Source organism: Amblyomma maculatum, chromosome 8 (genome assembly GCF_055883805.1).
Source record: "Amblyomma maculatum isolate TAMU_Amacu chromosome 8, ASM5588380v1, whole genome shotgun sequence".
Taxonomy (NCBI): Eukaryota; Metazoa; Arthropoda; class Arachnida; order Ixodida; family Ixodidae; genus Amblyomma; species Amblyomma maculatum.
The window spans coordinates 18,661,824-18,684,250 of record NC_139351.1 but is presented as its reverse complement, the minus strand read 5'-3'; positions in this window follow the sequence as shown (position 1 = coordinate 18,684,250).

Sequence of the window (22,427 nt, the reverse complement as noted above, 5' to 3'; positions counted from 1 at the left end):
GGAAAAAAGAAAAGACACTGCGTGAAACGCCTAGATTATAAGCTACACACAACTCTGAAAACAAAAAAAAAAGCTGTTTATATTTGGGCTTTCTTCTGCAGTTCTCAGCCTGGAAAAGAAATGGAGATTTTTTTTTTTTCAAATCCTCAGGAAGTCGGGGCTGTTCTCAGGAGCGCGCATCACCTCTTTCCAGAGTGAGGTCATAGGCACATTCAAACCTTGCGGGAACTTGTAGAAGACCACCGCGCCGGATGTGTATAGTGTGGTCATAGTTTCATTGACGGCCAAGTAACTTCCCATGTCTGTGGCTTCAAGACCGCCTAGAAAGAACTCACCCTCAATCACTCTCACCTTACTCGCGAAAGGTCCGAGCCCCGGCTGCTTTGCCATCACCACAGATGTCGCGTAACAGACAGAAGTCGGTAAGCCACTCGAGCTGTGGCAGTGGATCACCTCTGGCCTATGGTCCATGTGCATGGCCCTGTAGATCGGTAAATAAAATGGATTTGGTATCACGTTATCTTGCATGAAGACCACCAGGTCGACGCGAGGACAGTTTTCCAGGATCCATGGCAAGAATTTGAGGTACCTAGAAGTGCTTGCGTCATTTTGCAGCTCCAATATTTCATCGCTACTGTGATTCCTGTGGATGACAATGTCTCCGAAAGCTCTGCATTCTGAGTGAGCCTTGGATGCCAGCTTGCCATTGTTGTCGGTGACGTTTCCCAACATGCGAAACACGGTAAGCCATTGAATAGGCTTGGCAAATGTGCGCTTGGCGTATGCGTTTCGCGCGAATCGGCGGTTGGACCTGCTTCCCAGGATTGTGTCGACGACGAACAGCACCTTGACGAGTTCCTCTCTAGCACACGTCCTGATTACACGCATCCCTCTGCACTCGGAGTCCTTGAAGGCCAGTCGATCGGTCACGGCTCTCCGCAGGTGGAACGACATCGGTTGAATGTCGCGATGATAGAGGTAAAGCAGCGCTCCGAGAGCGAGTACTATGAAGATGCTCTCGCGTTGTGACGTCTTGTAGATGGTTGCCATCATCAGAGCAGCAGGAGCAGCAACAGACTCGGGAACTTGGAGCTGAGCTGTTCTTACCAATACGCTGATGCGAGATCAATGTCGAGAATCGTGAAATGTCAGCGATGATAGCGTAGAAGACGAAGCAGAGCAAACTACTTTCGCTGAAAACTGAAGTTGGCACGTAGCAAGCATTATCAAATCGCTTTTCGTAGCGACCTAATGTGGGATAATATTTAAATACCATACGTTGCATAGCAGGAAGCGGGAAGCAACATGCACACGTGGCGGCGTAATTCCGTCTCCTCAACGGTAGAGTCCCGCAACTTCTTTCTCCTCATTGGTTGCCTCTAAGCGGGTTAAATGGCGATTGTTACCGAAAGGTGTCTCTGAACGCAACCTAAAGGTAACATACACTCACTGAAGGCAGAAAATGATTACGGTGAAGGTAATTGAATAATGTTGCCGTTGTCATGCCGTCACTTCGTGGCTCTGTTCACGGCTGGTTTTGCGGCTATTAAGAATTAAAAACATCCCATAATACAACCTAAAGGAAAACACACCCCAGGCGAGATCTTAATAGCTTAATTTAAAGTTGCGATACAAAAAAAATCCGGAAAAAAGTTACAGGATTCGAGCAGATGTTTTAATCGCTCAGTGGTCAGGTAAGTAGAGTCAACCCATTGCGTCAGTAAGTTGTTTCTTTATTGCCAAATTTATAAACAGATTTTGCACATAAAGAACATTACTCCACAAACTCCCAACATGGGTTAAAACCCATTGCGTTACTGAAGCAAATATTGTAAAAATATTGTAAAAATATATAAGAGCGCATTTAAAGCCTGCAGCACTCATTGCGTCACTGAAGCAACGAGTGCCGCAGCCTTTAAATGAGATCTTATACATTTTTACATTTCTGCTATATGTCGCCAGGTGACGCTGCTCAGAAGACCCTACTAAGGCTCCATTATTTTCCAAAGGTAGCGACAGGTGTTGATCCAGCCGCCCCTCCCTCCGATAGGCCGGTTGGCTGCACGTGACCTCTTCGCCGCCAAGCTCCGCCCAAAGGGTCCAGCAGTGCTCGCTGCTCCGCAGAAATGCACGGCGATCTGCGCTTGCCAGCGTGATATTGGCCAATTAGGTAAGCAAAAAAGTACTTCACATGCCTCTATTCCATTTTTAGAAGTGTATATGCAGTACCTTTGTGAAGCGCACGCGTGACATGCGGCTGCGCCGTGTTGCTGTGCTTCCGGCTGCCGGAACCGTGCGGAAGACACGAAAAAGTGATTTTCCATTCTTCGCGGTGAAGATAATAGCAAGAGAAGGAAGCTATGGCCTCATGAGCTCAGGCGTAAGATTTTCATGGCCACGGAAAACACCCGACTATGCGAAGTGATTTTTGTCGGCTTTTAAAGGGTAGGGTCCTCTGAGCAGCATCATCTGGCGATAGATAGCAGAAATATTGTAAAAATGAATCAGAGTGCATTTAAAGCTTGCCGGAATTACGCCACGGCGCGACACGCCGTACCCACGACGGATGACGCAATCCAGCCAGAGCGACCATAGGATTCGCTTCGTGGTGCTACTCGGTTGCTTGGCGGCTAAAGAAAAGGAACGCAAAGCTCTGCAAACCCTATATAGTAATTTTAGGTTGGACAGGTATTGCGCGCCTTTCGCGGTGGTAGAGAGCGCAACTCACTTAGAAGAGATCCCATTGCATCCGTGGCGAGTGTGTAGGCTGTATGGAAGCGCGCGCGTCCACCGCTTAGGTCCGGCCATTCAATCGCATACCAATTCTCCGCTCGGATTGCTTTATCTTCATTTTCCAGAAAAAGCTGTCTCATAAAATCAACTACCTGCAGCTGTATGTTACACATGCCACGATGGACTGAGCACCCACACGGGCCCATCTGTAAGCGTAATTGCAACCACAAAGCCCATACTGACCTTCCAAGCAGTCCTGAGGCTGCAGACAAGACCCACGGAGCAGAACAAAAAAAGCGCACACGGGCGTCGACCGTACGCCGCACAGCCGAAGCGACGCGGCGGCTCTGTGCGCATAGCACATATGTTATTTCCGCACGAAGTTTGTGTCCATAGGATTCCTTAACTCGTCAAAAACACATAATAAATATACTGCAGATAGAGTTAGCTATCTATTATATATACTCGAAGGAATTAAATATATTAGATGTTATACGTCTACACTGCGTTCATGAGGCATTTTTGATTATGTGAAGATGAATATGGCGCGAGGCCAGATGATCTTCTATAATAGAAGATTACTAACATTCAACACAAAAATGTTTTTAATCTCTTGAAATTAGTTGGAAATGGTCGAGACAGGCAGCAGACAATTGAAAATAGCGTTTGAAAAGTCAGCTAGATTACAAATATGCCACAAAAATAGTCAATATCACTTCATGATCTCTGCAGTCTGCAGCGGATATTAACACTAGAAGCACTTTTAATTTAGAAACTGCTCAATATGGAGGGCTGAAATCTTGCTTGAATACCCACAAAGGGGTTATAGAAAGTAATGCAAAAATTTGGTAACTTTAAACTAAGACTTCATGAATAAAAACTCTCTTAAATATAGAGTGTTACCGAACGCCTGCTTCGGTAACAGCAGCTGTTCGACTCTTCTGTGACAATATTGTGAGCCTTCCAAGGATCGTATTTCCCGTGTACATACCATCGTCATCATCCCGTGGCACCATCGGTGGCACGCGCCTCGGTTGTTCATAGGAATAAACGCCAGACACGGCATCCCTTGCCTTAACGTCTCGACCTTGCCGTCTCGACCTGGCCTTCTTCCACAAGCGGTGGAGATGAGACTTATTCCCCTTGCTGTTTCGTGCCCTGCCTCTCGCTGGAGCTACGTTCTGGTCGCTGCTTACCACCTGCCAACATCGGTATGTCTACCCAGAGCACCCACAAACCGGCAGGACCCTCTACCTAGGCTGCATCACCCCCTCCGCAATTGTGCAATTGCGCTTTTAGTGCTGAGATACTCGAATAATAGGAATACTTAGACAAGATCAATCGTGTTGCTCTGTTCTGAACTGATTCGGGGGCATTAGTAAGGTTATTTTGGTTTGGTTTGTGGGGTTTAACGTCCCAAATCAACTCAGGCTATGAGAGACGCCGTAGTGGAGGACTCCGGAAATTGTGACCACCTGGGGTTCTTTAACGTGCACTGACATCGCACAGCACACAGGCGCCTTGCTTTTCGCCTTCATTGAAAAGCTGCCGCCGAGGCCGGGATTCGATCCCGCGTCCTAGGGAACAGTAGTCGAGCGCCGTAACCACTGCGCCACCCCGGCGGAGTGGTTATTTTGGTATGGGTCAAAAATAGCATTAGCATACTCTAGTTTAGGCCACACAAACGCTTGGAAAGCAAGTTGTTTAATAGCGGGTGAAGCGATGGAAAGGTTACGTCGTATATAACCTAGAGCGCGGTTAGCAGAATTTATTATCTCGTTAGCATGCTGTATCCATGTTAGATCACATGAAGTATGTACACCGAGGTATTTCACTGATTCAGTTTTTACGATCTGGATGTTATTGATGCTGTAATTGGGAGCAATGTAGTTACGACGACGGTGAAGGGGGAGTGGACAGTTTTAGAGACATTTAAAGACATGAGCCGAGTGTTACACCAGTCCTGTATGCGAGAAAGATCCCTTTGTAACTCGAGAAAGTCAGCGGAACTTGTCATTTCTCGGTAAACGACGCAGTCATCAGCGAAGAGGCGAATTTGAGAAGAAATATTGTTAGGCAGGTCATTAATGTATATCAAAAAAAGAAGAGGCCCAAGCACGGTACCTTGCGGTACGCCTGAAAGCACTGGTGTTAAGCAGGAAGAATGTGAGTTAGCGTACACGAACTGTTGACGGTTAGCCGAAAATCCTCGAATCGAGCTCAGAACGCGCGGATGTATGTTAAGACGTGATAACTTTAACAAAAAATGACAATGGGGAACCTCATCAAACGCTTTTTCAAACTCTAAAAACAATTTGGAGGACGTTTAAGCTTCGCCTTTAAGAATGGAACGCGATAGCGTTATCGCGCCCCATTCGCACCGTCTGCAGTTTGCGCGCACCGTAGTGCGCCCGGCCCTGGAAGACGCAACCACTTTCATTACACGTCTCTCAAGAGCGAGCTCATGTTCCGACGCTTCATGCCTTAGCGGTGACGTCATCGCTTTCCCTAGCGGCCTCTGCGAGAGAACCTTTCGGCTCCAGTTCGCGCGTACAAGCGTTCCTTCGCTTACAATTATAGTGCCTAGAATATACTATTCTAGGCACTATACTTACAATGCGACTAAGGCGTGCACTGAGAAGGGAGGCTCTGTTTAGAATTCCTACATAGAGCAACTTCCTATACTCATTTGCATGTATTAATCCTTCCGGGACGTAGACGCACTGCCAGCCGCCTTGCCGAAACTCGCGGGCCTCAAGTTGCAGTCGTAGTTTGTCGGTAATATCATTGTCGATCCGAGCCGGCGCGATGAAGATCTCGGAGGCCATGCGCTGTCTTATTCCGTGCGCCACACGCAGGATGGCGCTACATGCACGCCGAACGTAAAGCCCCCTTGAAAGTAGCGACACTCTCCTCCACTCCGGCGTTTTCCTCCTCGAATATCCTCGCCCGCCGGCTGCGTGCGCTGCACACGGCACGCTTTTTTGGGCAGCGCTCGCTCGCCGTCCGGGCAGTTGGCTGGCACATGCGCGCGCTCTTAAGTTCGCGCTTTTTCCACACTCTGTTATTGAATAAAATCACGAGTAAGACATGCGACACGCTTGACTACCACGAGCCACATAAATTAGCGTCTCGTACGCGCAATGAAAGTGCCAATTAAGAGCGCTTGCGGCACGAACAAAACCACTTGCTGCATACATCTCGCATTCCTTTTGACTTTTCCATACCGTCTGTCTCGCTCGGCATAGTATATGAAGCTTAATATTTACAATATATTTGAACATTTCAGAATATTTTCAGCATACAAATTGTTAGTTAAATTTAGATTCACCTCGAGCTAATTTTCGCGGAAGTACAGTTTATGAAGTTGCTCACGAGTGTAGTGGGATGTTTGCTGGGAACAAGCTGGGACATTTGCTTTGATGGCCGTCCTAAAATTTTTCATTAAGGTTCAGTTTGAGTTTGGCACCGCGCACTGCACATACAACGGCTTAATCGTTTTTGTAGTTAAGAATTTTTCGCGGCGGTTTGAAAACGAATATGAACTTTTTTCTATTAAGCATGAAACACCTTTAGATCCCGCTATCGGCGACCTTGAGGTGATGTCGAGCCGAAATCGAGAGCAAAAGAACTGCGCATCGATTTCCCGTCATCCAAGGAAAGTATCGCACCCCAAAATTTGGCCCTCTCGACCACCGAAATTTGGATTCGACTTCACTGAATTCGCCATACCCAAATTATAGGTTAGACATCGATTTTGGCCACATTCAGTCAAATTCAGAGGGTTCCTGGGGCTGCATTTTCCGGGAGGTTCCGAAATTTGGACGATGAATTCGCCATATTCAAGTTACGTTAGACGCCAATTTTCGCCAGATTCGGACAAGGTCAAATTTTAAGGGTTTAAAGAGAAATTTTTGATGTGCGGATATATAGTTTTGCGGACACGTTCTGTGGACGAGTTCTCTACACGCTTTCCTGCAACATAAGCCTATTAATGCCTAATAATCTCCTTCATTACACGCGCTATCGTTGAAAAGCGAGACCTAGGTTCAGAAATTAAAGCGGGTATTGTATGCGAATGTATGCGCATTGTATGCATCAGCCGTCGCTATTATAGCACGTTGAGCGGAACCATGAAGTGAAAACAATAACACGCATAACGACGCAAAATGATCAGTGAATTAAGTGAGATTGCCAGATTAGTGATGCGCTTGCATGCAGTTTCAGTATACACATTCGCTTGTACCTCGCAGAGATGGGCAGTCTTCGTCGGCGTAAAGTTCTTGCAGCCGATGTTGTGTAGCCACTTTTTTCTTCTAACGGTGTCTTTCTTGCCGCTCGGAATCGCGAAAATAATAAAGTGGTTGGTTCACAGGAAGGGAAAGGCGCAGTAACTGTCACACTTGCTCTGTGGACACCCGAACCGCGCCGTAAGGGAAGGGAGGAAGGTGGGAATGAAAGTGGAAAGAGAGAAAGAGGAGCCGTAGTGGAGGGCTACGGAGTAATTTCGACCACCTGGGGATCTTTAACGTGCGCTGACATCGCACAGCACACGGACGCTTTTTCACGCCGGCTTGTGAGCTGAAATGCGCAGCAACTGGGCTGCACTAAAGGAGCGCGTATAACGCGAAGTGCAAGCGCGCAATGTCAGGGAGCTCGGTCGTAGCAGCGGCGGCTGTCCAAAAAATGTCGCCGGCGAAAATGAATACACAAAAAGAGAGAACTAAACGCGCGCTTTTCCCGAAGACCGCCCGCGGAGCCAATCACCGTCCGATGGGAGAGGTGAGAGAGGAGGATCGGCGAGGGTGCGCGGCGCGGCGGCATAGTTCACAGAAAGTCGCTACTTAAAGGCCCCCGTACGGTCGTTTTTAGAGGCGCTGCGCTCGTCCGCCTTCCGCCAGCTGGCGGACGCGTTCGGCACGGGAGGCGCATAGGGTGCTATACGGTCACTTTTGGGCATCTTTTGGGTGGCGGATTTCTCCAGCGCTCTGATTGGCGCGCCTGGCGCGCGCTGCTTCGAACGTCGAAACGCTGCATATGACGGCTGCGGCGCTGGTTTGGGGAAACTTTTCCTCTTCACGGTGGCTCTCGATCGTCGGCTATCAAATTAATTTGCACCTAGCTGTAGAGTTATTGAGCCCCCGCATATACAGCACAAACAGTATGAACTGACCATTAGTAGAGCGATTAAGTCGCCGGCGATGCAATCATCTAGCAACAGCGTAGACGCACGCATATGCCCCAACGGCACCTGCTTTCGCCGTCTGCTTGGTGTGTTTATGTTAGTATGAGGAGAAGACGGCACGAATTTTTTAAGTACTCCCGAACGTATACATTGAAAGGTAAAATGTTTATATTCATACCTCCCCTGCCTGTGTTCGCGCGTTCACTTCGGTATAGCACTCGCGGCAAAGATGCAGGAGCTGGCAATTTAATGTTTTCATCCGAAATTACAGCCTAAACACATTTTACAACACGCCTGTTTTACTGTGAGAAAATAGACTGCAAAGCATAAACAAACATCATTTGTAACATGTACAGAAGCACTGTTTTCCGTGCGGTTCTCCCCGGTGGTAGCAATTTCCTAGTGGCGTACATTTCGCCACGTAATCCTCATTTCTGGCTGCAACATACAGCTGTGGTGTTGCATATGAGATGCATTTGCACGCAGAAAATGTGTCGAGGTTCATGACAGTAACAAATCTTTAAAAGTGCATGGAATTATTTGTTATGGTATCCATGCCATAGCAAATGATTCAAACAGTGCATGTTCAAATTATCTCTAAAATTCAATGTGTTTACTTCTTCAAACACATTTAAAATAGCTGCTCAACTAGTTTATTTGTATTCAGTTTGGTTTTCAGCACTACTCATATTTGATTCAGCAGCAAGACTATGCTATTCATAATCAGTTTGGTTGGCAAAACTACAATTTGCATGCCCCCCAGTAATACTAGTTTCTCCATCTCTGTGCTGCCTATATTAATAAGTGCCTTCATGTCAAGTGCAGCATACACTTCCTTTTCTTGACCTATGCCATTTGGTCTTCCTAGGTTTCATGTGTGTGCACTGCTTTTGTCATTTCAAACACAGAAAGTAGCAAATGAAATCTGGCGATTGAGTGTTAACATGCAACACAGCTCAAGCTACTCAGCTGCGGCATGTACTGAAAAGAATTGTTACCAATTGAGACAGCCTCTACCAGTCAAATTTCAAGTGAAATATTTGTACAGTTAGTGCTGAGCACAAATAAACAAGAATTATGGCACAATTGTGCTGCTGCTGAGGAAGAGTCCATAAAGTTTTCGAAACATTGCATGATATGAAATGACTATTCTAAGTACAAATATGTATATATTGGATGTTTTGTGTGGAATGAGTGTTTTATTCTTCTGTTGTAGTTTTATTTCACTGTTTCTCATACTTAAAAACAATACAGCTAAGAGTAAGCACTGAAAAGTCGCGTCACTGCACGAAAGAGTAATAGGGCATGGCCGGAGCGGTCAGTTGGGATCAAGAAATACTTAGCGCCCACTGCCTTGCATCAGCTAAGGGTCCCCACTTGTAGAGAAAAACTGTCCAGGGGCTAAATGTAAAACAGTGACCAAGTGTAATGGCATGTCACTTAGTTGCCAGGACAGCATGCAGACTTGATGGAATTTTGACTTGTCTGTGAACATGAAATACTATACTTCTATGACTAGTGTACTTACCTACCCGAGTCCTTTGCTTTGTTTACATAACTATCCTGCAAGCCCATACATCAAGTTCATCGTGGAGTGAATACACAGATCCTCAATACAATTCAAAGAACAGAAACCAATTGTAGTGGCATGTAAACACAGTGCAGTTCTCCAAAAGAGTCACGACAAAACTGCACCTTGTGATATCGAATAAAATATCCCCTCTGAGAATTTCAAGAATTAGATCTAGAAGACAGAGAGACTGAAGAGATGTGGACTGATGTTTGTGATATAATACAAGAAGTTGCTACTAAGGTAGTTCCAAAGCAAAAGAAATGCAAGAAAGCAAACTGGTTATCTGAAGAGGCTTTGCAAATAGCTGAGGAAAGGAGGATGGCAAAAGTCGTGGGGGAAAGAGAAAGATACAAGGTTCTCAATGTGGATTTTCAGAAAATAGCAAGGAGAGATAAGAATGCCTTCCTGAACATACAGTGCCAAGCTGTTGAGGACAACAGCCAATTAAGGAACACAAGAGCTCTGTATAAGACAATCAAAGATATCAAAGGAAGCTTCTGTGCTAAGCTGGGCGTGATAAAGGACAAACGAGGCAAGGACCTCACTGAAGCCTCAGAGATAAAGAAGAGGTGGCAGGAATACACAGAAGAACTGTACAAGAAGGACCCGAATGTGCAAACCCAACATAAGACGGTTGTGATTGCTGATCTCAAGCCAGGCATCCTGAAGAGTGAAGTTGAATGGGCCTTAGCCAGCCTTGCTAAGAACAAAGCTAGCGGAATTGATGGCATTTCAGCTGAGTTGCTTTAAAACTTCAACCATGACGCTGTTAACATTCTGCACACATTATGTCAGAAGATTTGGACAACCCTGCAGTGGCCACAGGATTGGAGGAGGTCAGTTTACATCCCCATTCCAAAGAAAGGCAGTGCCAAAGATTGTTCCAACTACCGCACGATCGCGCTTATTTCGCATGCTAGCAAGGTGATGTTGAAAATCCTCCAAGGAAGGCTGTAGCAGTACGTGGATCGGGAGCTTCCAGACGTGCAAGCTGGGTTTCGCAAGGGCAGAGGAACTAGAGACCAAATTGCCAACCTGATCATGGAAAAAGCAAGAGTCCCAGAAACCCATCTACTTCTGCTTTATTGATTATGCGAAAGCGTTTGACTGCGTAGATAACAGCAGATTGTGGCAAGCTCTCCAAGAGATGGGAGTTCCAATTCACCTCATCTGTCTCCTCAGGAACATGTATGAAGGACAAGAGGCCACAGTCAGAACTGGGCATGGTCTTACTGATTAGCTTCCGATTGAGAAAGGAGTGATGCAAGGCTACATACTGTCGCCCTGCCTATTTAACCTATATGCAGAGTGCATCATGAGGAAGGCCGGTCTGGACGAGTCTTCAGCTGGAGTGAAGATTGCTGGAAAACGTATCAACAACCTTAGATATGCGGATGATACCACTTTAATGGCAGAAAGTGAAGTGGAACTCAGGAGACTTCTGATGCGCGTACAAGAAGAGAGTGAGAAGTTTGGGCTTAAACTGAACATTAAAAACACAAAGATCATGGCGTTTTGCCCTATCAAGTCCTGGAGCATCAATAGACAAGAAGTGGAAGCTGTGACAGATTTTATCTTTTTGGGCTCCAAGATTACCTCGGAAGGAGACTACAGCCATGAAACTAGGAGACGCCTGCTTTTGGGAAAGAGAGCAACGGTTAGCCTTGACCGCCTAGTAAAGAGCAGAGACATTAGTCTGCCAACCAAGATCCGTATAACTTGTGCTATGGTCTTTCCAGTTGTGATGTATGGATGCGAGAGTTGGACTGTGAAAAAGGCTGACCGCCGAAGAATTGACGCGTTTTAATTGTGGTGCTGGCGAAGACTCTTGAGAGTTCCTTGGACTGCCAGAAGATCAAATCAGTCGATATTGTCGACCATAAACCCTGACTGCTCATTGGAGGGTCAAATTCTAAAGTTAAAGCTCAGCTACTTTGGTCATCTGATGAGAAGAGAGGAGTCGCTGGAGAAAGATTTGATGTTGGGAAAGGTTGAGGGTCGCCGGAGAAGGGGTAGGCAGCGAACGCGATGGTTAGATGGCATCCTCGAGGCACTGCAGATGAAGTTATGTGATGTTAGGAAGATAGTGAGAGACTGGAAAGCGTGGCGTGACATGGTCCATAGGGTCACGAAGAGTCGGACACGATTGAACTGAACTGAAAAAAATGCTGGCTATGCCCACTATCGAACCGTTTGAAATTATGGTTGCATTTTGTATACTTACTTATTTCCTTAATCAACTGAAACTGGCAGTGTTTTTTTTCCTCAATGATACCTATGCTTAAAAACCCATCTAATGTAGCTTTGTGTTTTGGATTGCTCATCTCACTGAATTTTGTGTATTTACAGGCACATATGGAGACTTCTGGGTCATTTTACAATATCACCAAGCCGCAGGCGTACCATAAAAAACACATTTCATGCTTTGGTCAACCACTGCAGGATCCTTCGTCAGGGAGTCTGTCTCTACAAAAGCATCGAATGTAAATGTATGGACCAGTGAGGCTTTACATACCTACCAGAGGATGCATGCATATGTAATAGTCATTCGCAACTCATCCATATGTGCCATTTAGTAACTCAAACAGCATCTGCCTTGCAATGGAAACATGCCACTAGGATGCTACATGTGCTGACCATTTTATGCTTGTAGTACTTGCTGTAATGCTAGTTGGTTCACACTGACCATTTGAGCGGCGCAAGGATATGATCGCAGGAAAAGAAGATAGAAAGAAAGAGCGCCTTTCAATCCCTCTTCTTTTCCTGTGATCGTGTTCTTGTGCCGTTTTATTGATCATGTTATGCTGGGTTACTATTTCTTGAATGCGTAACGGCGCCCTCGCTTCACTGCCACTGGAAGGTTCTAGTCTGTGCCTGGTTCAATAGCCCTTAGTTTAGCTCGCCTGAAGAGCTCATGCTGCATGATACGTCATCCTGTCCCGTGTTAGATGCGTGTAGGTTTCTATATGCATTCCTGAATTTATTTTTTTTTGTCTGTGTTTCATTGTTACTTTTTAGATGTTTCCAGGATCATGCACAAATTCCTGTGAAGCTTTGTGGATGCGTTCCTACCTGCGCTGTAGTGTGTTCATTTCCTTCTCTGCTATTGTCATTTCCCTTCATTCACTCTCCAGACCTTTGGGCTGCGTCAAATAACATTGGCCAGCACTACTGCTTCTTGTGCGCCTTGTTTTTGTGCTTTTCGTTTCCACTTTGTTCCCCTTGAAGCTGGATAGAAACTAGTCCATGCAGTTTCACACTTGGAAGATCCTGTCTGCTTTAATGCGTAGTCCCCAAGTAGACGAGAGGAGGGGGGGTGAGGGTTACTGTTGTAATGCAGCAGTGATACACAGTGGCATGCACAACATATAATAGTGATGATCGCACCTTGTAGACTAGCAGACAGTGCTGTTTTGCCTTTGAGCAGTGTGGGTGACTATATTGCTGGGTTCTTTTCTATCACAAATTGGTTGGTTGGTTGGTTGGTTTGTGGGGTTTAACATCTCAAAGCAACTCAGGCTGTGAGAGACGCCGTAGTGGAGGACTCTGGAAATTTTGACCACCTGGGGTTCTTAAACGTGCACTGACATCGCACAGCACACGGGCGCCTTGCTTTTCGCCTCCATCGAAAAGCTGCCGCCGAGGCCGGGATTCGATCCCACGTCTTTGGGAACAGTAGTCGAGCGCCGCAACCACTGCACCACCCCGACAAATTGAATAAATAGATAAGTTGGCAAAGCACTACTCTTGCTCATTCATTACAAGTGTGTTTTCTTCAAGCATGCAGCCTTGTACTGTAATCTCACTTCTTCACACTTGCGCAGCGTTGCATCTGGAGACAGGCTCTGTGGAATTTTCCATACAAAGGGGTCCTTGCAATGGGTGTATACAGTGACAGCTTCATTTAGGGGGACATTATAAAAATAGCCACTGAGCTCAACAGGGAAAGAGAAGTACATTGCTCTGAGAGGACACATAACATGCTGTAAGGTGCTGTGTTCCAGAGTCGTGAAGCGCACTAAGCTTTCGGTCAGTCCGAGATTGCTAATTAGGTACATGCTGATGCAACTGCATGAATTTTCACTTTCTATATTCTCTTCTATCTGCACGAGGCAGCGGAAGTGGCTTAGCTACAAAGCCAGCAGCAGGCCCGTGCATTTTCTTTTTTTCTTGCTACAGCCACAACAACAACAACAACCTTCCCTAATGGGGCTGGTTGTTGTTGTGACTGTAGGAAGAAGGAAAAGAAAATGCACGGGCCTGCTACTGGCTCTGTAGCTGAGCCACCTCCGCTGCCTCGTGCAGACAGAAGAGAAAATTGAGAACAAAGGAAAAAGAACAATGAAAGAAAGACGCGCGCCGCAACAACAGCCGTCGTCCACCACCGATGCGGTGGTGGGTGCAATGACGGCCTACAACAGATAACGATTCGGTGGCAGGCTGGCCCCCGCCGCAAGCGGTGGTGACCTACCTGCCTCAGCCCCATCAGGGGAGACCTCTCAGTAATGGGGCTGGGGCAGGTAGGTTACCACCGCTTGCGGCTGGGGCAGGTAGGTCAAAACCGCTTGCGGCGGGGGCTAGCCTGCCACTGAGTGTTATCTGTTGTAGGCCGTCATTGCACCCGCCACCACGTCGGTGGTGGTGGACGACGGCTGTTGTTGCGGCGCGCATCTTTCTCTCCCTCTTCATTTTTTCTTGTCTATTTTCTCTTCTGTCCGCACTGGGCAGCGGAGGTGGCTCAGCTAGAGAGCCAGTAGCAGGCCCGTGCATTTTTTCTTTCTTCCTACAGCCACAACAACTGCGCTTTGGTAACCCCACCTGGGTGGTGCAGTGGTAAGACATCCGACTACTGACCGGAGTTCCCGGGTTCGAACTCGACCACGGCGGCTGCATTTCGATGGAGGCGAAACGAAGTGGCGTCCGTGTGCTGTGCGATGTCGGCGCACGTTAAAGATCCCCAGGTGGTCGAAATTACACCGAAGCCCTCCACTAAGGCTCCCCTTTCTCTCTATCCATTTTCACTCCCACCTCCATCCCTTTCCTTACGGCGCGGTTCAGGTTTCCTCAGAGCAAGTGTGACAGATACTGCGCCTTTCCCTTCCTGTGAACCAACCAACCAAGCCTCTATCGAAACGCTGCCACAGTGCCAGTTTCTCAGCAAAAACTATGTAATGGTTTTGGACCTCGTAGTTTGCTTAAGAATCAGGGTACTGTGTATCTGCACTATCTCAATTTTGTAGCAAATAGCTGTGCGTGCCTTAGGGAAGACGATGAGACTTATTCGCATTTGTCGCCATTACGGAGTGTGTTTAATCAATCGCAGAGCAGATCTGGAGCTACTTTGTGCACAGTGGAGTGCTTCAAAGCATAAAATCAAAATGCCAGTTTATTTCAGACAACCTTGTAGACAGCCATCATTGCTATTTGTCGGCGCTGTTGTCAATTTGTAATATTAATGTCTGATGTTTAATAAAATGTATTCTAAACACAATTGTGAGACGTTATTCTGTAGCTGTCGTGCAGCTGATCGCTTACAGCCGTATGTGACTATGCGATACCTGAATCCGCTGCCAGGCCAATGTTAACCAGCTCGTCGTTCTTCTCATGCAGTGCACGTAAAATGTATGGCTGGCGCGCTCTGCGGCGGCATACTGCGGGAGGGTTCCGGCCTCCATGAAGTACAAAGAACTTGCAATGGGATGGTTTATGTGACTCGGGGCAAGGCACTTTCGGGTGTCAAGTCCCATTTCGATCTGACAATTGAAACCAGCATGGCTTTGATGAAGCTGTAACTCGTCGTTCTTCTCATGCAGTGCACGCAAAATGTATGGCTGGCGCGCTCTGCGGCGGTATACTGCGGGAGGGTTCCGGCCTCCATGAAGTACAAAGAACTTGCAATGGGATGGTTTATGTGACTCGGGGCAAGGCACTTTCGGGTGTCAAGTCCCATTTCGATCTGACAATTGAAACCAGCATGGCTTTGTTGAAGCTGTAACTGATGGGGCTACATTCGAAAGTACGTCGAGGAAGCGAAGTTCGCTGCTGTTGAAATGGGGAAATTTACTGTGTCAAACATTTCGGAGTGCTGAACTTTAGGTTACAATCCAAAGGGAAGCCGCTACGGCTACTATGGTAGACGCATCGTTCCTCTTCATAGGAATGGAACACTTGTCCATCGTACTCTGAGAACCGAGGTGACCAAGTTTACTGTTTTATTTAGAAGCAATACTACCTCAGCTACCACCTCAGCCCGTGCCATGCCGCGGCCACATAGCCACGCTTGACCTTTCGCGTGACCTCGCTGCGTCTTACCATCTGTGTATAAACGGGGCCCCATCACACGCCGTCGCTTTGCGCGGCGCATAGCCACGGCCGCGGCCTGACTCCCGCTCCTCTCACCAGGGGCGCTGCGCACTATGTGACGTCATACCATCTGCTTAAAAATGGGCCCCATCTCACGCCGTCACCTTGCGCGGCCAATAGCCACGGCTGCAGCCTGACTCCCACTCTTCTCGTCAAGCCCATGAGATACCGCCTCCAGCCTATACGCTTCGGCAGGTTGCAAAGAGAAAGGAGCAGCGAGCTACGGAGAAAGAAGAAGAACGATAAGAACGGCTTTCCAAGCGACGAGCTCAAGATGCTGCCAGGCGAAAAAAAAAACGCTTAGCGTTTGGCCGACAGTGTGGAATGTGCATCTCATTCCAGCACGATTAGTTCGGAACGCCGGAACGCAGCCAAACGGGAGCGACGTGTCCAAGAAACTCCGGAGCAGCGGCAGCAGCGACGCGAGAAGGAACGTGCGTATCGAGAGAGGCCGAGTGAAAAGCGAAGAAAACGGCATGCTGAAGAAACACCCGGGCAACGAGAGGAACGCTTGAAGAAAACAGAAGAGAAATCTCTCACCCAAGCTACCCGGACTCAAACCGATGAAAGTGTTGTGGCATAGCGCCGTGAAGAACATGCAAGGAGAGTGAAGGAAATGAAAACGAGTAACATGTGTGTGTCGTCATTCTTGTCTGTGCATGTTCACCCATGCCAAACATAGCAGAAACATAGCACAGCCAAGAGTATCACCATAGCCATACTAGCATAAGCATAACCAGAGCATCACCACAAGCGGTACAATAGCAGAACCCACGTATTGCTTCGCAATTACCAGGCTTAACCAAGCTAAGCCACAGCCAATTTTTTTTCAAGTAGTAGCTTACACAGCTCGTTTAGCTAAACGCCGTCGAATGAGCATGGTGAAACCGTGCTGGTACCGAGATGCATGGGAGACCCGAATTCATCTGCAAAATGAAGCTGACCTGCCTGTACCGGGACTGTTCGTGCCATGCTTCTAGGTCGAGTCTCAGTACCTTTAATAAACCCCCATCCAAAATTTTTTGGAGGTGTTGGGTCGAAATGCCAATCCTGGAACTATCCGTAACCCCACTCTTTCTACACCTGCAATGCCAGACGACGTCTAACGTCAAGTCATGCAAGCGGGTCGAAGAGTCATCTGCGCCGCCTCCCTTCTCCAATGGGATCTGAGTATTTTCAGCGGGACCGATGAGCACGATGTTGACAATTGGCTCACCGCTTACTAACGGTTGAGTCTCTGCAGTTAATAGAAAGACGAAACGAAACTAAATAAGGTAATATTTTACCTCACCGGCGGGGCCAACTTGTGATACCGCAATCATTAAAAACACTCCGTTCGTGGGCCGCATTTAAAACAATGCTCGCAGAAGTCTTTGCTCATCCGGCTGTCAGGACATTGCGCGCGCCGAGCAGCGCGTGAGTGAATGGCCACAGCAGGCGGTGAAAGCTTCACAAGCTATATCGAAGAAGTCGTCGACTTTGTGGGGCTCCGCAGCCCCTTTAAGTGTTTTAAACCGCGAGCGCGTCTTTCTATTTGTATTGTGTTTGCACGGGCAACGCGAGTGCGCATGAGCAAGCAGATAATCTTGGGGGGCGTGATGTTAGCGGCGAAAGACGACGGTAGATAAGCGCGTCGGAAGCGAGGCGTGTGGCTTTTTTTGCCCCGGCGGAGAGGGCGGCGCGGGGCAACCAGCGAGCGTAACTGGCCAGCAGGGTGTGACGGACGACTGAAAGAAGATCGCCGAAGCGAAGATGGAAACAGTGCCTGCAGGAACAGCCTAGGCGTATTTCTGTGAGTTGCTGTGCCGCGAGGAGCAATCTTTCTTGTGTCGCCGTTAGCGCTTTGGCCCCATTGCTCGTTTTATTCGCTCCGCAGTGTGTTTTGTTTCGCCGCGGTAAGGCCCTGACATTCTTCCCGCTTTCCGTTGGTGTTCTATTGTCGCGCGCGTGAACAGCCTGTTTTTAGAGCAGTAGCGCCTAATGTTTCTTTGTTTTGCTTTTTTTGTTTAACCGGAATAAACCGGTGTTTTTAAGAGACTGGATTTGTCACTCGTCGGGGGAGACCATGGCTCTCGAACCCTTTTTTTGAAGGCGAGGCCTTCAACTTGTCCAAACGTATGAACGCCAACATGATGACGCCTTCCAAATGTTGACGTGACGTGCGCACCGTCACCAAAGTCTTCACGCTCTACCATAGTTTCAAGGACTGCGCCAGCAGAAAGTACTGACGCGCCAGCCCCAAGCACAGGTTGAATTGCTTGAGACTGACGGCTACAGCCGGCAACCAATCATTGCTGAAGCACATTAAAACATTTATTCGCGGAGAGGTGGCGCATTAGCTTTCCTTCCTTCCTAGCCTTCAATAGCAGCCACACCATTTGGCCTCTGCATTGCGGGAGGCTTTTCAGGAGCAGCTTGATGATTCGCTTCCACCTGGCCGTCCGCCATCAGTTGTCGCTGCTGCTCCTGTGACTTTCCCCGAAGCCATTCCAAGACATGTCGTCGCTCTTATGGACGATGTCATCCCAAGGCCTATCACCGGTGCTTTGAGTTATCCATGCAGACATCGTTGCATGACGCCGCCAACTTACACTATACCGTCAGCATCTTTGCAAGTGCCAACACCCTATTTTTGATCGGCTCCAAGATACCGCAGTTCCTGGCGCACAACAGATAACCGGCAAATTTTTACACTTGCGGGCTGGCTGGGCATTATTGCCCGCTAATGTCGAAACCATCTCCCAGTGTTAGCACCACATAAGCAAGGTTTTGAGTGCTGATTTTTTACGCCTCAGTTATCCGCGCCTACTGAGCGTCCACCAAGCCGTAAGTTCTCAAAAAACAAAAAGGCTCGGCCATCTCCGACCGGCATTCACCGTCGCCGCGACGATACTCCATTTCTCCGACCCGGCATCGACCAAACGCTTCACGTGAGAAAATCTAGAGGCCGCAGTTCCTGAGGCGAGAACTGCGACTTCGTCGAACTGTACAAGTTCTCGTCTATCGTAGGCCAACCTCATTGAAGTTTTCATCGAGGGCGTTTCTGTTATGACTCAAATTGACATTAGTGCAGCGATGTCTGTAATGGACGCAAACTTTTGTAGCAGTATAAAAAAAATTCAAGATACCAATTGCATGACTTTGGTTTCGAACAGCGAGCGCTTGGCGAAACCAAGCCTTTAGCAGCCTTTGTGTACGATTGAGTTCGTCCTGCTGCCAAGTTGTTCACAGGCTGGGATCTTAGGCTGGGATCTCGTGTCTCGTTACGCCGCTATAATCGATTACGCTCGCGCTGAAGTTGGCTTTTCAGTGGTGACCGGGCCCGTGCTAGGTTATGCTCTTCTAGTCTGTGCGCTAAAGCTCGTTGCCGAAGACATCGAAATTCTTCCCTCTTCTTCCCTGCTTGCAAATATCGCTTGTGACGCTGCGATGGAACGGTCCTCTTCCCGCTAGCACATACATTTCTTCGCCGAAAGTGCCTTCCGTTGCCCTATGCTGCACTCACCATTTCTGGTGGTTTCTCTGCACTCTGGGCTTTTAAATCGTTTCCTATCTCACTGCGTTGCGCCACGGTGAATGTCTCGGAAGCCTACAACCTATCACATCGATTACGAAGCGCCGCACCTCGCCATGACTGCGCTCAGCCCCCCACTTTCTGTACCCACTCGCTCTTCCACATAACTGTTACACCACTCCATCCACGCCAATCTTCCTATCGCACAGTGAACGCAGCTTCATACCCTACTTCAACAGCTAAATTCCTCCTTCTACTCCAATCAAAGTTCCCTGATCCCAAATGCAACTGTCCATTATAAGATCGAAACCGGTGCCCACGAACCGCTGCTCCAGCGGCCGTATCGTATGCCTGCAATTGAGCGCAAGGTTATGGAAGAGCAAGTAGACCCCATGCCGTAGAATGGCGTCATTCAAGCTTCAAACAGTGCTTGCGTTTCGCCAGTTGTTGCTGTACTTGTTAGAAAGATGGCTTCATCATCTTCTGTGTGGGTTACCGCCATCATAATAAGATTGCAAAGAAAGGTGACTATCATCTTCCACGGATCGATATCGCGCTGGATTGTTTGACAATGTGCTGAACTCTTTGCCGCTCTAGATTTATGTTCCGGGTGCTGGCTGGTACAGATGGAAGCGGCTGACCGCTGCAAAACTGCCTTTGTTAGCCTGTACGGCTTGTACAAATATATTGTTACGCCTTTCGGACTTTCCAATGCTCCTGCGACATTTGAGAGAATATGGGCACCATTGTGCGTGGACTGAAATGGAAAACCTGCCTCTGCTATCCTAATGATATTGATACGTGACAAGGTTAGTCGTATTTTCTCCTGACTTCGATACTCATCTCTACCACCTGAAGCACGTCCTGATCTGTCAATTTGAGGCCGGCTTGAAGCTCAAGTTTTAAAAAAATGTTTTGCCTCCTGTCAACTGCCTAGTTTAGAACATGTTGTCTCTATGAATGGGTTCCTTCAGACACGGCCAAACTTCGTGCAGTCGCTGCGTTTTCCAAGCAGATATCAAACACCTGCGCCGCCTCCGAGGCGTGTGTTCCTACTCTCGTCAATTAATTCTAATCTTCGCCTGTTGTAGGTTGTTGTTGTTGTGGCTGTAGGAAGAAGGAAACGAAAATGCAGGGGCCTGCTACTGGCTCTGTAGCTGAGCCAGCTCAGCTGCCTCGTGCAGACAGAAGAGAAAATAGAGAAGAAAGAAAAGGAAGAGAAAGAGAAAGACGCGTGCCGCAACAACAGCCGTCGTCCCCCACCGAAATGGTGGCGGGTGCAATTACGGCCTACAACAGATCAAAATTCTGTGGCAAGCTAGCCCCCGCCGCAAGCGGTGGGGACCTACCTGTCCCAGCCTCATCAGGGAAGTACAGTACCAAATCGCTGCTTGTTGTAGGGCGTTTCGATGGAAGCGAAACGAAGTGGCGTCCGTGTGCTGTGCGATGTTGTGTTGTTGTGGCTGTAGGAAGAAGGAAAAGAAAATGCACAGGCCTGCTACTGGTTCTGTAGCTGAGCCACCTCCTCTGCCTCGTGCAGACAGAAGAGAAAATAGAGAATAAAGAAAAGGAAGAGGGAAAGAAAGACACGCGCCGCAACAACAGCCGTCGTCCACCATCGAAGCGGTGGCGGGTGCAAGGCCTGTTGTAGGCCGTCATTGCACCCGCCACCGCTTTGGTGATGGACGATGTCGTGTTAGCCCAGGCAGGGGGGGCGCAGCCGCACCCGCGCCGGAACGCTGCCCGAGAAAGCAGTCCAGACACCGCACTCCCAAGCGACGAAAATGACCCCGTTTATTATCGCACTCCGCTTTTATACACTTGCGCCACAGATCCACTATCGCAGTCGCAGCTGCCAGCCAAGCCAAGCCAAACCAAAACAGATGATAACAGCACATCCCCCTTTTCAAGCACTATTAACTTTACATGCATACACTTCAAAATAACATTGGAACACACCCAAGAAAACAAGCCAGAACACAGTCACTCCAAGCATCAGTCGTCCACGCACAGCCTTATGGGTTTGCGAACAACTCTGCCAAATCTGGTCGTAGTTACAATCCTAGCTTGAGAATTGCCACCGTCAGTCTCCGTCTGAGTTAGAGGCACCAAAGCTTCCTGAGCTTCGTCAGACAGAACACAGTCACTCCAAGCATCAGTCGTCCACGCCCAGCCTTATGGGTTTGCGAACAACTCTGTCAAATCTGGTCGTAGTTACAATCCTAGCTTGAGAATTGCCACCGTCAGTCTCCGTCTGAGTTAGAGGCACCAAAGCTTCCGGAGCTTCGTCAAATTGGTTGTCTACTCCAGTTACCAATCCGGCCCTGCTGGGCTGTTCCTGACTATCCGGAAACTCGTAGTTCCTGCTATCTACCCGGTCTTTTGGGAGACGGTTAAGCATTCTCCTGTTTCGACGAACTTCAACCCCGTTTTCCGTTTGAACACTGTATGAACGCGGCTGTGGTGCTGCTCCGAGCACTGTACCTTTGGTACGGAGATCAGTCACCCACACCACATCACCTGCTTCCAGCTTTGGGAGATTTTTAGACCGGTGACGTCGGTCGAAGTGGCGGCTTTGCTCCTTTCTGACTTTACGGTCCTTGGCTGCCGCTTCTTGCAGACAGCATTGTCCCGGATTGCGGTGCGAAGGCAGCATTGGGACTCTCGTCCTAAGCCTTCTACCCATCAGTATCTCCGCTGGGCTGACGTTCAAAACACCAGGCGTGGCCCTATAAGCCAGCAAGGCTAAGTAAGGGTCGTCCGATTTTAGAATGAGGTTCTTAACCGTCTTTACCATACGTTCGACTTCCCCGTATCCCTGGGGGTGCCTCGGACTCGAGGTGACATGACGGAAGCCATACAGTTTTGCAAATTTCTCGAACTCGGCACCGACAAATCGGGAACCATTGTCGGTCACCACACTTGGGAATGCCATGTCTCGCAAAAATGCTTTTCATTCGGCTTATCACGGTAGTAGACTTTGTTGACGGAAGAATGGCGATCTCTGGGTATCGCGAAAGATGGTCTACTACGACAAGATATTGCCGTTCCTGAATTTG